The sequence below is a fragment of the Nymphaea colorata genome, chromosome 7 (genome assembly GCF_008831285.2).
Source record: "Nymphaea colorata isolate Beijing-Zhang1983 chromosome 7, ASM883128v2, whole genome shotgun sequence".
Classification (NCBI taxonomy): domain Eukaryota; kingdom Viridiplantae; phylum Streptophyta; class Magnoliopsida; order Nymphaeales; family Nymphaeaceae; genus Nymphaea; species Nymphaea colorata.
The window spans coordinates 12,952,563-12,966,522 of record NC_045144.1 but is presented as its reverse complement, the minus strand read 5'-3'; the positions used below and the strand labels follow the sequence as shown (position 1 = coordinate 12,966,522).

General features: G+C 43.1%; 1 protein-coding gene across 3 annotated transcripts in view; it reads left to right on the top strand.

Annotated features, from left to right (window-relative positions):
- LOC116257364 (DExH-box ATP-dependent RNA helicase DExH14) overlaps positions 1–13,960 on the top strand; it is a 122,353-nt gene that overhangs the window by 95,174 nt on the left and 13,219 nt on the right. The window lies entirely within an intron of this gene.

The window sequence follows — 13,960 nt, the reverse complement described above, 5'->3', positions numbered from 1 at the left end:
AGACAACCCCCGTGGTGGCCCATAACAGTATGGATCCATTTCACCCGCTGCAGCGGTAAAGCACTCATCCCTGGATGTGTGAAGTCCAAGGTGAGATACTCAGCCTTCCCTAGGACACCCAGGTTGGGAAGGCAGGAGCCCAACGCTCCAAGCACAACACACAACAGAACCCTGGGGCCTTGCACCGCCTGCGCTCTGACAGGCAAGACCAATGGCGAGAACGAGACGTCTCCCAAACACACAGCCACTTCCCACTGGCCTCTCATCTCTTATCCTTTCGTTTTCTTTTTTTTATCATTATCATTACTCATTCACAAGATGACTGGCTAGCACATGAGGTTAATACACCCTACGAGTGCACTTACACCTCCCAATGCCTCCACACGAGGTCTATACATACAGTAACAGTCATTGCTAGCCGTCATACAGTACGGGTACAACTACCATCTATCTCATCCATTTGCATCGTTGCCCATGGCAATGCATGTTAAAATATAAATCCTTCACCAGCACATTGAAGAGGAGTCTCTTAGGATTCCATCTCCTTGTAGAATGTGTTAAGATATTTAATGTCCTTGTAACATGTGAAGAGTCTCCTAGGATTCTATGTTATAGTTAATATCCTTGTTATATGGGAAGTCTCCTAGGATTCTATGTTGTAGTTAATATCCTTGTAATATGTGAAGTCTCTTAGGTTTCTATGATGTAATTAATGTCCTTGGAGCTTGTGAAATCTCCTAGGATTCTACGATTGGAGACTCTTAGAATTCTGGAAATGGGATTATAAATAGAGGCCGTGCAAACCATTTTGGCTACGGCTTCTTCTCCTCAGTTTCTTCTTGTTTTCATTCTCTCTCTCTCTCTCTCTCTCTATCTCTATCTTCCTGCGTGAGTGCTGTTTTTTTTTTTTTTTTTTGTTACAGATATTGGTGCTAGATTTCTATCATGGTATCAGAGCGCCAGGTTACGTTATCTCTACCAAACGAAATGCCCAAACAGGTCTGATCTGGTTAGAACTCTTTTCTCATCTTGTCTCTATCTTGAATTTACTTTTCTCTTGCGCAATTCTAGTTCATTTTTCTTCTTGCTTACCCAAGGACACATCTTGTTATATCGTGTCTTCTTTCCCTCTCATCTTCTACCTATATACCATTCCTTTCTGCTGTCATGGAAAACCTTTCGCATTCTGGCATGTCCTCAAGTTTTCTTCCTCACCTTATTATCGAAAAACTCAACCATGAGAATTATCTGATCTGGAAAAGGCAAATCATGCCTTTCATAAGAAGTCAAGGCCTCTTTGGACATCTCGATGGTTCAACAAAGGCTCCACCAATATCCGTCTTACAGGAAATAAAAAATGAGGCAGGAGAAGTTATTGTTGTTCATGAAGACAACAATTCTGAACATGCTATGTGGATGAGACGTGATCAAAGTCTGGTTGCGTATATTTTGTCCACTTTATCTCAACAAGTGTTACTTTCAGTTTTTGATGATTGTACTGCAGAAGAATTATGGGAAACCCTTGCTGATACCTTTTTCCAAATATCAGAAGCTCGAATTATGTACTTAAAGAAAGAATTTCAGAATTTGAGCAAAGGTTCAACGTCTATCATGGATTATTTGGGGCGTATTAAGGCCGTCGCAGACCAACTTGCTGCCTCAGGGAATAACATTTCTGATAAGGAAAAGGTGCAACAAACCTTGAATGGACTTGGGCATGATTATCATGCTTTTATTACAGCTCTTGAGGTCCTTCCTGTTCTGCCTTCCTTCAACGAACTACAAGGTAAACTTCTCCAACATGAAATGAATATGAAAAGAGTCATTGAAAGGACTGATCAAGGGAACTCCCAAAATGTGTTGGCTATGAATGTAAAGTTTGGTAAGAGCCATGGGAACTCCAACCATGGTGGTCGTGGCATTCTACCAACACCACATAACCAAGGTATTGATAGAAATGTAGCACCAATATCTGTAACCCGAAAACAGCACTCACGCAGGAAGAGAGAGAGAGAGAGAGAGAGAGAGAGAACAAGAAGAAACTGAGGAGAAGAAGCCGTAGCCAAAATGGTTTGCACGGCCTCTATTTATAATCTCATTTTCAGAATTCTAAGAGTCTCCAATCGTAAAATCCTAGGAGATTTCACAAGCTCCAAGGACATTAATTACATCATAGAAACCTAAGAGACTTCACATATTACAAGGATATTAACTACAACATAGAATCCTAGGAGACTTCCCATATAACAAGGATATTAACTATAACATAGAATCCTAGGAGACACTTCACATGTTACAAGGACATTAAATATTTTAACACATTCTACAAGGAGGTGGAATCCTAAGAGACTCCTCTTCAATGTGCTGGTGAAGGATTTATATTTTCTGATGTATGGGGGCCAGCCCCTATTGATTCCATGTCTGGGTCAAGATATTATGTCTTATTCATTGACTCTTACTCACGTTTCACCTGGATTTACTTCATGAAACACAAATCAGAAGTACCTCACATATTTCGAAACTTCTATGCCATGATTCAAACTAAATTTTCATCCAATGTGGTGCATTTTCAATGTGATGGAGGGGGAGAATATTCCTCGCTTGATTTTATTGAATTTCTACGTGAAAAAGGGATAACTAGACAAATTTCCTGCCCTTACACACCACAACAAAATGGTGTAGTTGAGCGGAAACATCGACATATAGTTGAAAGCGCCATGAGCATGATGCATGATACTAATGTGCCCATTTCCTTGTGGACTGAAGCCTTCCATACTGCTGTATACATAATAAATTGTTTGCCTATGACACTCTTGATGTCTAAATCGCCATATTTTACACTCTTAGGCAAACAACCTGATTACAAGAACTTCAAGGTTTTTGGTTGTGTATGCTATGTTCACGTTGATGCTGCCTTGAGGAACAAGTTTCAAGACAAAGCTATTCAATGTAGATTCGTTGGATATGCTGATGAATATAAAGGTTTTCGATGCTATGATCCAACAACTAAACGTATCAAAACTTCAAGAAATGTCATTTTTGATGAACATAGTTTTGATAATACAAATGAAATGCCTATGACCATTGAATCTTATGATCCTTGGACCAGTACACAGTTATTCAATGCAGATCCTGTTATAGAAAATGATGTGCCTCAAAGTGAAGATTCAGAGAGAGCAATACAACCGTCGGATATGGTTCAAAGTGAAAATCAAGAAGATCCAACACAGTCATCAAGTCATCACGAAAACAATAATGAAGAACAGAGCAACGATGCACATCGGTATTCGGGTCTTATCTACAGTCGACGACTAAGGGACAGAGATGCTCACAGTGAAGAAGACAACATGCCCCACCTTAGAAGATCCCAACGCATTCGTCATCCCATTCACAGGTGGGTTAGCTATGATTCTTTATCACTTGATTTTCAGTTATTCATGGCAAAAGTTGGCAAGGAGGAAGAACCTACTTCATTTGATCAAGCATCAAAATCACATCATTGGAGAAAGGCTATGAAGGAAGAAATGGATGCCTTGCATGAATGTGGAACATGGGAGATCGTTCCGAGGCCACACGAAAAGAACGTAGTGGGCTCCAAATGGGTATACAAAATTAAATACAAACCTGACGGCAGCATAGAAAGACACAAAGCAAGGTTAGTAGCAAAAGGGTTTACACAACAATATGGAGAAGATTATGATGAGACATTCAGCCCTGTGATCAAAATGGGAACAATTCGCGTGATTATATCATTGGCAGTTGAATATGGATGGAGACTACATCAAATGGACGTGAAGAATGCTTTTCTTCATGGTGATTTAAGGGAGGAAGTATATATGGAACAACCTCCAGGATACACGAAAGGAGACTCTCATGCATTGGTTTGCAAACTAAGAAAATCTATTTATGGACTTAAACAGGCCTCACGTTCGTGGTTTGACAGTTTCTCTTGCAAGATTCAAGAATGTGGTTTTCGGAGATGTCCTCTAGATCACTCTCTTTTCATTTATCGAAAGGAAAACATATTTACTTTACTTCTTATATATGTTGATGATATTGTTATCACAGGCAATTCAGAAAAACACATAGAAGAAGCTAAAGTTTTGATGATGCAAAACTTCAAAATGAAAGAGCTTGGTGATTTACGATTCTTTCTTGGAGTGGAGATTGGTAGGCACAATAATCGCCTCACATTGACACAACAGAAATACACGTTGGATCTGCTGAAAAAGTCAGGTATGTCTGATTGTAAGCCTGTTGGAACTCCTAGTGTTCTAAATCAAAGACTAAGTGCTCAAGATGGGGAGTTATATGAAGATCCTACGCAATATCGAAGTATTGTTGGGGCACTTCAATATCTTACATTTACTAGACCAGATATTATATATGCTGTGAATCAAGTATCTCAATTTATGCATGCACCTAGAGATACTCACATGGATGCTGTCAAAAGAATATTAAGATATCTTAAAGGGACAGCAGGAGATGGCTTAGTTTATGGTAAGAGTGAAAATATAACTACTGGACATCAACTTATGACATTCACAGATGCAGATTGGGCTGGAGATCCCGATCAAAGAAAGTCCATTTCTGGTTTTTGTATTTTCATTGGACGTAATCTTGTGTCTTGGAGTTGTCGAAAGAAAAAGGCAGTAGCAAGATCCAGCACTGAAGCTGAATACAGATGCATGGCTGCAGGTACTGCTGAAGTTACATGGGTTAGACATTTGCTAGAAGACATTGGAGAAAAGATTAAAACATCAATGTTAATGTGCGATAATCAAAGCGCTATTAACATTGCCTTTAATCCCGTACAACATGGTCGAACAAAGCACATTGAGATTGATCAACACTTTGTTAGACAAAAGGTGGAAGACAAGGAGATTCAGCCTATTTATGTTCGTACAAATGAACAAGTTGCAGACTTATTTACAAAAGGATTAACAAAGGAACGATTCTGGTTTCTAAAAAGCAAGTTGTACATGGTGCAAAACCATGCACAACTTGAGGGAGGGTGTTAAAATATAAATTCTTCACCAGCATATTGAAGAGGAGTCTCTTAGGATTCCATCTCCTTGTAGAATGTGTTAAGTTATTTAATGTCCTTGTAACATGTGAAGAGTCTCCTAGGATTCTATGTTGTAGTTAATATCCTTGTTATATGGGAAGTCTCCTAGGATTCTATGTTGTAGTTAATATCCTTGTAATATGTGAAGTCTCTTAGGTTTCTATGATGTAATTAATGTCCTTGGAGCTTGTGAAATCTCCTAGGATTCTACGATTGGAGACTCTTAGAATTCTGGAAATGGGATTATAAATAGAGGCCGTGCAAACCATTTTGGCTACGGCTTCTTCTCCTCAGTTTCTTCTTGTTTTCATTCTCTCTCTCTCTCTCTCTCTCTCTCTATCTCTATCTTCCTGCGTGAGTGCTGTTTTTTTTTTTTTTTTGTTACAGATATTGGTGCTAGATTTTTATCAATGCATATGCAACAACGTACACATTCATATCAATCACATCAATCACGTCAATCACCTCTTTGAAAAACTTAGCCAATCCACAGAGAGTAGTCTCGATCTGCGGTTGGCTCGTAGCTCTCCTATGCAGTTATCATTCTATGATGCTTTCTAATGCACAATTGGGGTCAAGGAGACACTCGACTCGATACCCCGCCTCATCTGTCCTAAACAGATATCAATTCTAGCATGCACATGCCAATGCGTAACATTTTCAAAACAAATAACTAATAATCTTTCTAACCCTTGCATATCATATAAGCAACATACATATACTCATTCACAAAGCAGTCAATCAATTAACATCACAATTCTAGGATCCCTTGATCCTAAGAGCACACAATCACACATTTGCCCCAGGCAGGGATTTGCCTGGAATGTCACCATACCTGTGGTGCGCACACCAAATTCTTCAAAATGCCTCACGCTTCGAACTCACAAAAACTTATCACATAACAAATCATTCTCATGCATACATACATTCACTCACAAAACAATCGTTCAATCACATCACAATCGTAGGATCTCATGATCCCGAAAACACACATTCACATGTTGGCTGTCACACCCCAACCTTTTGACCCTCAAACAATTTTTTTTTTCTAACATAAAGCGTTGAGGTGCGACTACACAACAATTCAAAAATGAGGGAGCTATGTCATTCGAAACAATGGGGCAAATTTTCATTTATACAACAATTTCAATTCATACAAAATCACATCTATGTGTATGACAAAATGCCATAAACCACAACTTTGATGCCTAACAAAAATAAGACATCAAAGAGACCAAACCATGATGCGCCGGCACTACCAAAGACCCAAAACCTCCCCAGTAGGATGTGAGTGAAGCCGTCTGATCAACCTGTTGCCCCGGGTTTGCCAAAACCTGAAAAAAAGAAACAACTGAAGGCTTAGCCTTCGCAGTATGGCAACAAGCCAGGAAAATCTCAAACCCTCTTAGGTAGGGCTCAAATATGAGATAATACATTCATAAAAACAATCTATCATCATGTGGTGATAGGGCATAGTCACACTAGTTGCCAAGAAGGCCCCGCACATAGGCAACGACATGTAAATGCCATTCAATGGCCACGATAACACAATCTCAATTCACATGTGTTAGAATATATTGTATTGGGAATCGGGTCCATATCTGGACCCGGCCCTATGGGGCACGGATACCGAGGTGGGCTCGGTACCCTAGGCGGCACTCTTTCTCTCCCTCCTATATATGCTTCACTTACATGTAATTGTTGAGTTAAGTGAATATTATTTTCTCTCTCCTAGGGTTGCGGTTTGCCCCTAGGTCAGAGCTTCCCCGTGGTTTTTCACCTCTTTCTGAGGTTTTCCACGTATATTGTGTGTTCTTTCTCTGCTCTCTCCTTGTGGTTCGTGTTTCTACAACATGCTATCAGAGCCACCGCGTGTGAGATCGTTGGTGTGCAAGTAGTGTTTTTTCTGTCGTTCACGTGCCGCCTCCGTTGCCGTTTCCAGCACCGCCGCCGACACTGTTCCCAGCGCTGCTGCTGTTGCTGTTTGCAGTGCTGACGCCGTCTGACGCCGTCCAGGAACGCCGCCGCTGTCCATCGTTCCCAGCGCCGCCGTCGTTTTTCCCAGCGCTGCCGCCGCCGTCGTTCCCAGCGCTGCCCTGCCGCTGTCGTCGTTCCCAGCGCCGTCGTCGCCTGGGTTATCGTCGCTGTTCCTAGCGCTGCCCTGCCGCCGTCGCCTGGGTTAGCTTGGCCGCCGCCGCCGGGTGTCTTGTTTCCGCCGCCGTGGGTTGTGCCCTCTCTGCTGCCGGTTGTGACCTTCTTTGGGGATTGCGATGGCTGACGCAGCGATGCCCAAGCTTGATGATGCCCTCGACACGGGCAGCAATACCAAGGGTGAGAACTTGCCTGTTCATGTCACCTCCATTCGGCTGAACAAGGATAACTATCTCTCGTGGTCTGCTGCCCTAGAAATCGGGATTACTAGCCGTGGTCGCCTGCACTATATCACTGGGGAGAAGCCTGCACCTTCTAAAACTGATTCGCAATGGCCGACCTGGGCGTTGGAGGATAGTCAGGTTAAAGTATGGATTATTAGTTCGGTTTCCACAGATATTCAGCCTTTGATCTTGCGTAAATCGACGGCGTATGATATGTGGACTGTTCTTGCCCGTATGTATGGTCGTAAGAAGCGTGTTTTACGTGCCTATCAAATCAAACGTAGCATATATGCTCTTAAACAGGGAGATTTATCTGTTGCCTCCTTCTATGCCGCCCTGAAGACCAAATGGGAGGAACTTGACTATCATGTGAATGATGACTGGAAATGTGGTGTAGATCATGCCCTGTATTGGGAAAAGGAATGGATGGACCGCACCTTTATCTTCCTTGGAGGCCTGCGTGATGAGTTTGAAACCATTCGAAGCCAGATTCTTAACTGTGATGAGATTCCTGGAATCGAAGAGGTGTATGCCCGTATTGAGTCTGAGGAGCAACGGCGCCAGATTATGCATATTGACTCCCATCAGGGGAGTTCTCCAGCAGCCTTTGTGAGCCATACTTCTGGGACGGGGCAGCGTCCTACTCGACGATGCAGCCATTGCAACAAAGTGGGTCATTCTGTTGATTTTTGTTGGGATCTTCATCCTAAGAAGCGTCTCGTCCGCGGTCGTCCTCCTCCTCATCGCCGAGCCTCTTCTGTGCCAGAGCCCAGCCCGGGGTCGTCCAATGTTGCCAAATCCAAGCTCTCCTCAGATCAACTCAGAGAGTTGCAAGCCTACATTAGTCAGTTGTCTACCCAGGATGATGCTTCTACTTCTGAGGGGGCTAAGTTAGCCCAGGCTCTGGTTGCTACTAGTGATCAAGGTAATTCTTCTCTCGGTGATTGGATTGTTGACAGTGGGGCTACTCATCATATGACAGGGGACCCTACGATGTTTCAAGAGTACAAGTTGACCTCTGGGCAGCAGCGTGTGTCTATGGCTGATGGTTCTTCTATCTCTGTGACTGGAAAAGGGAGTTTATCACTACTGAACAAATATTGTCTTCATAATGCCCTGCATGTTCCCAATATTCCCGTAAATTTGTTATCTGTCAGCAGTATTACCAAAGAGCTAAACTGTAATCTAATTTTCTCTGCTGATCGTTGTTTCCTGCAGGACTTGGGGACGGGGCAGAAGATTGGGATTGGTTCGGCTATTGATGGGCTCTACAGACTGCCCTTTCGAGTTGCTTCTGCTTTGATTTCAGCCACCAGTGGACAGTTGCCTGGCGTGGAGGCCAGATCCGTCATTATGCGTTGGCACGAGAGACTTGGTCATCTTCCCTTCCAGTTGCTTAGAAAGTTGTTTCCTAGGATGTTTCATTCTGTTTCTTTGGACACCTTCGCTTGTGAAGTGTGTCAGTTGTCTAAGCATGTTAGGGCCTCGTACCCTATTTCGTTCAATAAAGCCAACCGTCCTTTTGCTTTGGTTCACTCTGATGTTTGGGGTCCTTCGGGAGTACCCACTTGTAGTGGCTTTCACTATTTTATGACTCTTATTGATGACTACTCCCGGTGTACGTTCGTGTATCTGTTGAAAGAACGTAGTGAAGTTCCCGACATTGTCAAAAACTTTGTGGCATTTGTCGAAACTCAATTCCAGACCACTGTTCAGGCCTTCCGTATTGACAATGCCCGAGAGTATGTCTCCCAATCCCTTGATGACTTCTTGCGAAGCAAGGGTATTATTCATGAAACATCCTGTAGCTACACCCCTCCTCAGAATGGCGTGGCTGAAAGAAAAAACCGTCATTTGTTGAATGTTACCCGGGCAATTATGTTTCAACGTCATGTCCCTAAGAGGTACTGGGGGGACGCACTTCTCACTAGTGCCCACCTTATCAACCGTATGCCTACTCGTGTGTTGGATGGTCATTCCCCTTATTCTGTGTTGTGGCCCACTCAGAATCCCTGGCCTCTAACCCCTCGAGTGTTTGGGTGTGTTTGTTTTGTCCATGATCATAGTCCCACTCTCAAGAAACTTGATCCTCGGTCCATCAAAGCAGTCTTCTTGGGATATTCCTCCACCCAGAAGGGATACAGGTGTGTTGACCCTAGCACTTCCAGAGCATATGTCTCCAGGGATGTGACCTTTCATGAACATGAGGCATACTTTCCTGCGAATCCTCTTCAGGGGGAGTGTTTAGGTGACAGAAGGGAAGAGTATTCTTCGCATCAGTTGATTCAGTTCATGGATTTCTTGGATTATACGGTGAGTTCTCCAAGCGTGGAAAACGTTGTCAGTGAGGACAGAGACTGTCAGATGGAGGGGGGCCCTGTGGAAGAACAGTCTCGAGATCACCTATTTGGTCAGGTTTACAGCAGGAAGAAGAAGGATGTGATGGAAGATGTTGATGTTACCAATCCCAATCTTCCCAATCTTGTGACCTCCCCGAATGATCCAAGTCCAATGAATGAAGAACTTCCCATAGCTCTGCGCAAGGGCACCAGGTCATGTACTTCTCATCCTATTCAGAGATTTGTTTCATATGCAAAACTCAGTAAAGACTACAAGTGCTTTGTTACCTCTTTATCTATGGCTGTTATTCCCAGGTCAGTGGAAGATGCAAGGAAGGATCCTAAATGGCTACAGGCCATGACAGAAGAGATGGACGCCCTGGAAAAGAACAATACGTGGGAGGTTGTTGATATCCCCAAGGGAACTCACTTAGTTGGCTCCAAGTGGGTGTTTAATGTGAAGTACAAACCTGATGGCACTGTAGAACGCTATAAAGGCTCGTCTTGTTGCTAAAGGGTTTAGCCATAAATATGGGATTGACTATCTTGAGACGTTTGCTCCCGTGGCGAAACTGAAGACCGTAAGGGTCATCTTAGCTCTTGCAGTGCAAAAGAAGTGGAGCATGGACCAACTTGATGTAAAGAACGCCTTCTTGAATGGTCACCTTGAGGAAGAAGTCTATATGAGCATGCCGCCTGGGTATGCTCGGAACGGGAAGTGTTGCTATCTCAAGAAAGCTTTGTATGGTTTCAAGCAATCCCCTAGAGCTTGGTTTGAAAGACTAAGGGTTGTAATGAAGACTAATGGGTATAAACAGGGAAATGGTGATCACACCCTCTTCATCAAGCAGAAAAATGGTCTGGTGAGCCTTTTACTTGTATATGTTGATGATATGATTGTCACAGGTGACGACGAGGGGGAGAAAAGGAAGATGAAAGAAACGTTAGCTGCAGAATTCGATCTCAAAGATCTGGGTAAACTAAGGTATTTCTTGGGGATTGAGATCGCGCGATCTGAGACTGGGCTTGTTATGAGCCAAAGAAAATACACGTTGGATCTTCTAAAAGAGACAGGTAAATTGGGATGCAGGCCCTTTCTTACCCCAATGGAGTCTGGCACAAGGATAAGTATCAAAACTGGGACTATCTTGGATGAGGAAGGAAAAGGGAGGTATCAGCGTCTGGTTGGTAAACTTATTTATCTCACTCTTACTCGCCCAGATATTACGTATGCTGTGGGTGTGTTAAGTCAGTTTATGCATGCCCCTACTGATTGTCATTGGAAAAGTGCTGAAAGAGTATTGGGATACTTAAAGAATGACCCAGGGAAAGGACTACTCTACACTTGGCAAGATCAACTAAGCATTGAAGGATACTCTGACGCCGACTGGGCAGGATGCACAGATACTAGGAGGTCTACCACAGGATACTGCATATTTCTTGGAGGTAACCTTGTGGTATGGAGAAGTAAACGTCAAGAAGTGTGTTCCAGGTCCAGTGCTGAGGCTGAATACAGGGTGGTTGCTATGGGGGTTACAGAGATGTTATGGCTCAAAATTCTTTTAGCAGATATTGGGGTTAAAATGGAAGAGAAGATGAGGATGTATTGTGACAACAAGTCTGCGATTAACTTGGCAAACAATCCGGTCATGCACGACAGGACCAAACATGTGGAGATCGATCGTCACTTCATACGGGAACGCATAGATTCAAAGGAGTTGATTCTGCCCTATATGAAGTCTGAAGATCAAGTTGCGGATGTCTTAACCAAGTCTTCATGTACATCTCAATTTGAGAAAAATGTTAGCAAGCTTGGCATGTTTGACATGTATGCCAAGCTTGAGGGGGAGTGTTAGAATATATTGTATTGGGAACCGGGTCCATATCTGGACCCGGCCCTATGGGGCACGGATACCGAGGTGGGCTCGGTACCCTAGGCGGCACTCTTTCTCTCCCTCCTATATATGCTTCACTTACATGTAATTGTTGAGTTAAGTGAATATTATTTTCTCTCTCCTAGGGTTGCGGTTTGCCCCTAGGTCAGAGCTTCCCCGTGGTTTTTCACCTCTTTCTGAGGTTTTCCACGTATATTGTGTGTTCTTTCTCTGCTCTCTCCTTGTGGTTCGTGTTTCTACAACATGCAAGACATGCATAAACATAGCATTCTCTTTCATTTCATTCACATGCACACCATTAACATATATTTCATTTATATACTTTTTATTTTCATTAACTTCAGTGAATTGACAGTTCCTGTGGGCGCAAACACAGGCACGTGCACACCGCGGGCGGCCTACAGCCGAGAGACAACCCCCGTGGTGGCCCATAACAGTATGGATTCATTCACCCGCTGCAGCGGTAGAGCACTCATCCATGGGTGTGTGAATTCCAAGGAGAGATATTCAGCCTTCCCTAGGACACCCAGGTTGGGAAGGCGGGAGCCGAACGCTCTAAGCACATCACTCAATAGTACCCTGGGGCCTTGCACCGCCTGCGCTCCGAACAGGCGAGACCAGTGGCGAAGGCGGGACAACTCCCAAACACATAGCCACATCCCACTGACCTCTCATATCTTATTCTTTCATTATTATCATTATAATAGCACATTCACAAAATGACTGACTAGCTCATGAGGTTGGTACACTTCACGAGTGCACCCACACCTCCAATTGCCTCCACACGAGGGCCATACATAACATTAACAGTCTTAGCTAGCCGTCATAACAATACGGGTACAACTACCCTCAAATTCATTCATTTGCATCATTGTCTGCCGCAATGCACATGCAACAAATCACAACATTCACATTCATAAGCATTCACATCTTATCAAACACATCATTCACATCTTTCAAAAGTTAGCCAAATCCCGGAGAGTAGTCTCGATCTGTGATGGCTCGTAGCTGTCCTATGCAATTATCATTCTATGATGCTCTCTAATGCACAATCGGGGTCGATGAGACACTCGACTCGATACCCCACCTTATCTGTCCTAAACGGTTATCAATTCTAGCATGCACATGCAAATGCGTAACAATTTTCAAAACGAGCTTCTAATAACTTTCCAAAACAAAACTTGTCACATGATAAATCATTCACAACATGACTGGCTAGCTCATGAGGTTGGTTCACTTCACAAGTGCACCCACACCTCCAATTGTCTCCACACGAGGGCTACACATAACATTAACAGTCTTAGCTAGCCGTCATAACAATACGGGTACAACTATCCTTCAATTTATTCAATTGCATCATTGCCCATGGCAATGCATATGCAACAAATCACAACATTCACAATCACACACATCAGTCACATGTTTCAAGTCTAATCTTATCATATATCAAATCATTTGCATGCATACATACATTCACTCACAAAACAATCATTAAATCACATCACAATCCTAGGATCCCACGATCCTAGGAGTACACATTCACGCGTTGGCCCCAGGCAGGGATTTACCTGGAATGCCGCTATACCTGTCGCGCGCCTATAAAACTCTTCAAAATGCCTCGAGCTTCGAATCTGGTCTCTCAAGGTCTACGGGACGTGCCCGGTGTACCTGCAAACATGCACAAGTGGTAAATGACTAAATTATCTACTAGTTTAGCTCTACAATCAAAACAAATAAAAACAAAATCATTGAGACATGCCATTGCCTCAAGAGGGTGTCGACGGGTAGACCTACAAGCCCTCCAATAGGCCTCTTTCCATCTTCTTGATGTTGCCACCAAACGTCAAAACTCAATGCTTCGATCAATCCATCACTAACACATTTCTCATTAGCTTTTTTTAGTTGAGGCGTATTCCCGGCAAATAAAATTCTCAACATCCAACGCATATGTACATAAATAGAAGCCTATTTCCCAAGCTCGTTAAAACGGTTCTAAACCTTCACCACAACATCACAGTCTCTACCATGCTTCCCTATTGCTTTGAAAATCAACCCATCATGCTTATAAGATCATTGTAGACATGGATCATCGTCCCTACACATGAGTCCTAGACCTTCCCCTAAAAGCAAAGTCACTAACATGCTTCCCAAATCATAAATTCTAAATTCTAGCATGCTCAAACAATAATTATACATGCTACAACAATAAATATTCGACAATTTAGGTTCCATTAAGCCTTGCTCACCCCAAATTTAGTGTCCAAACTGCCGCAATGTTCTTGG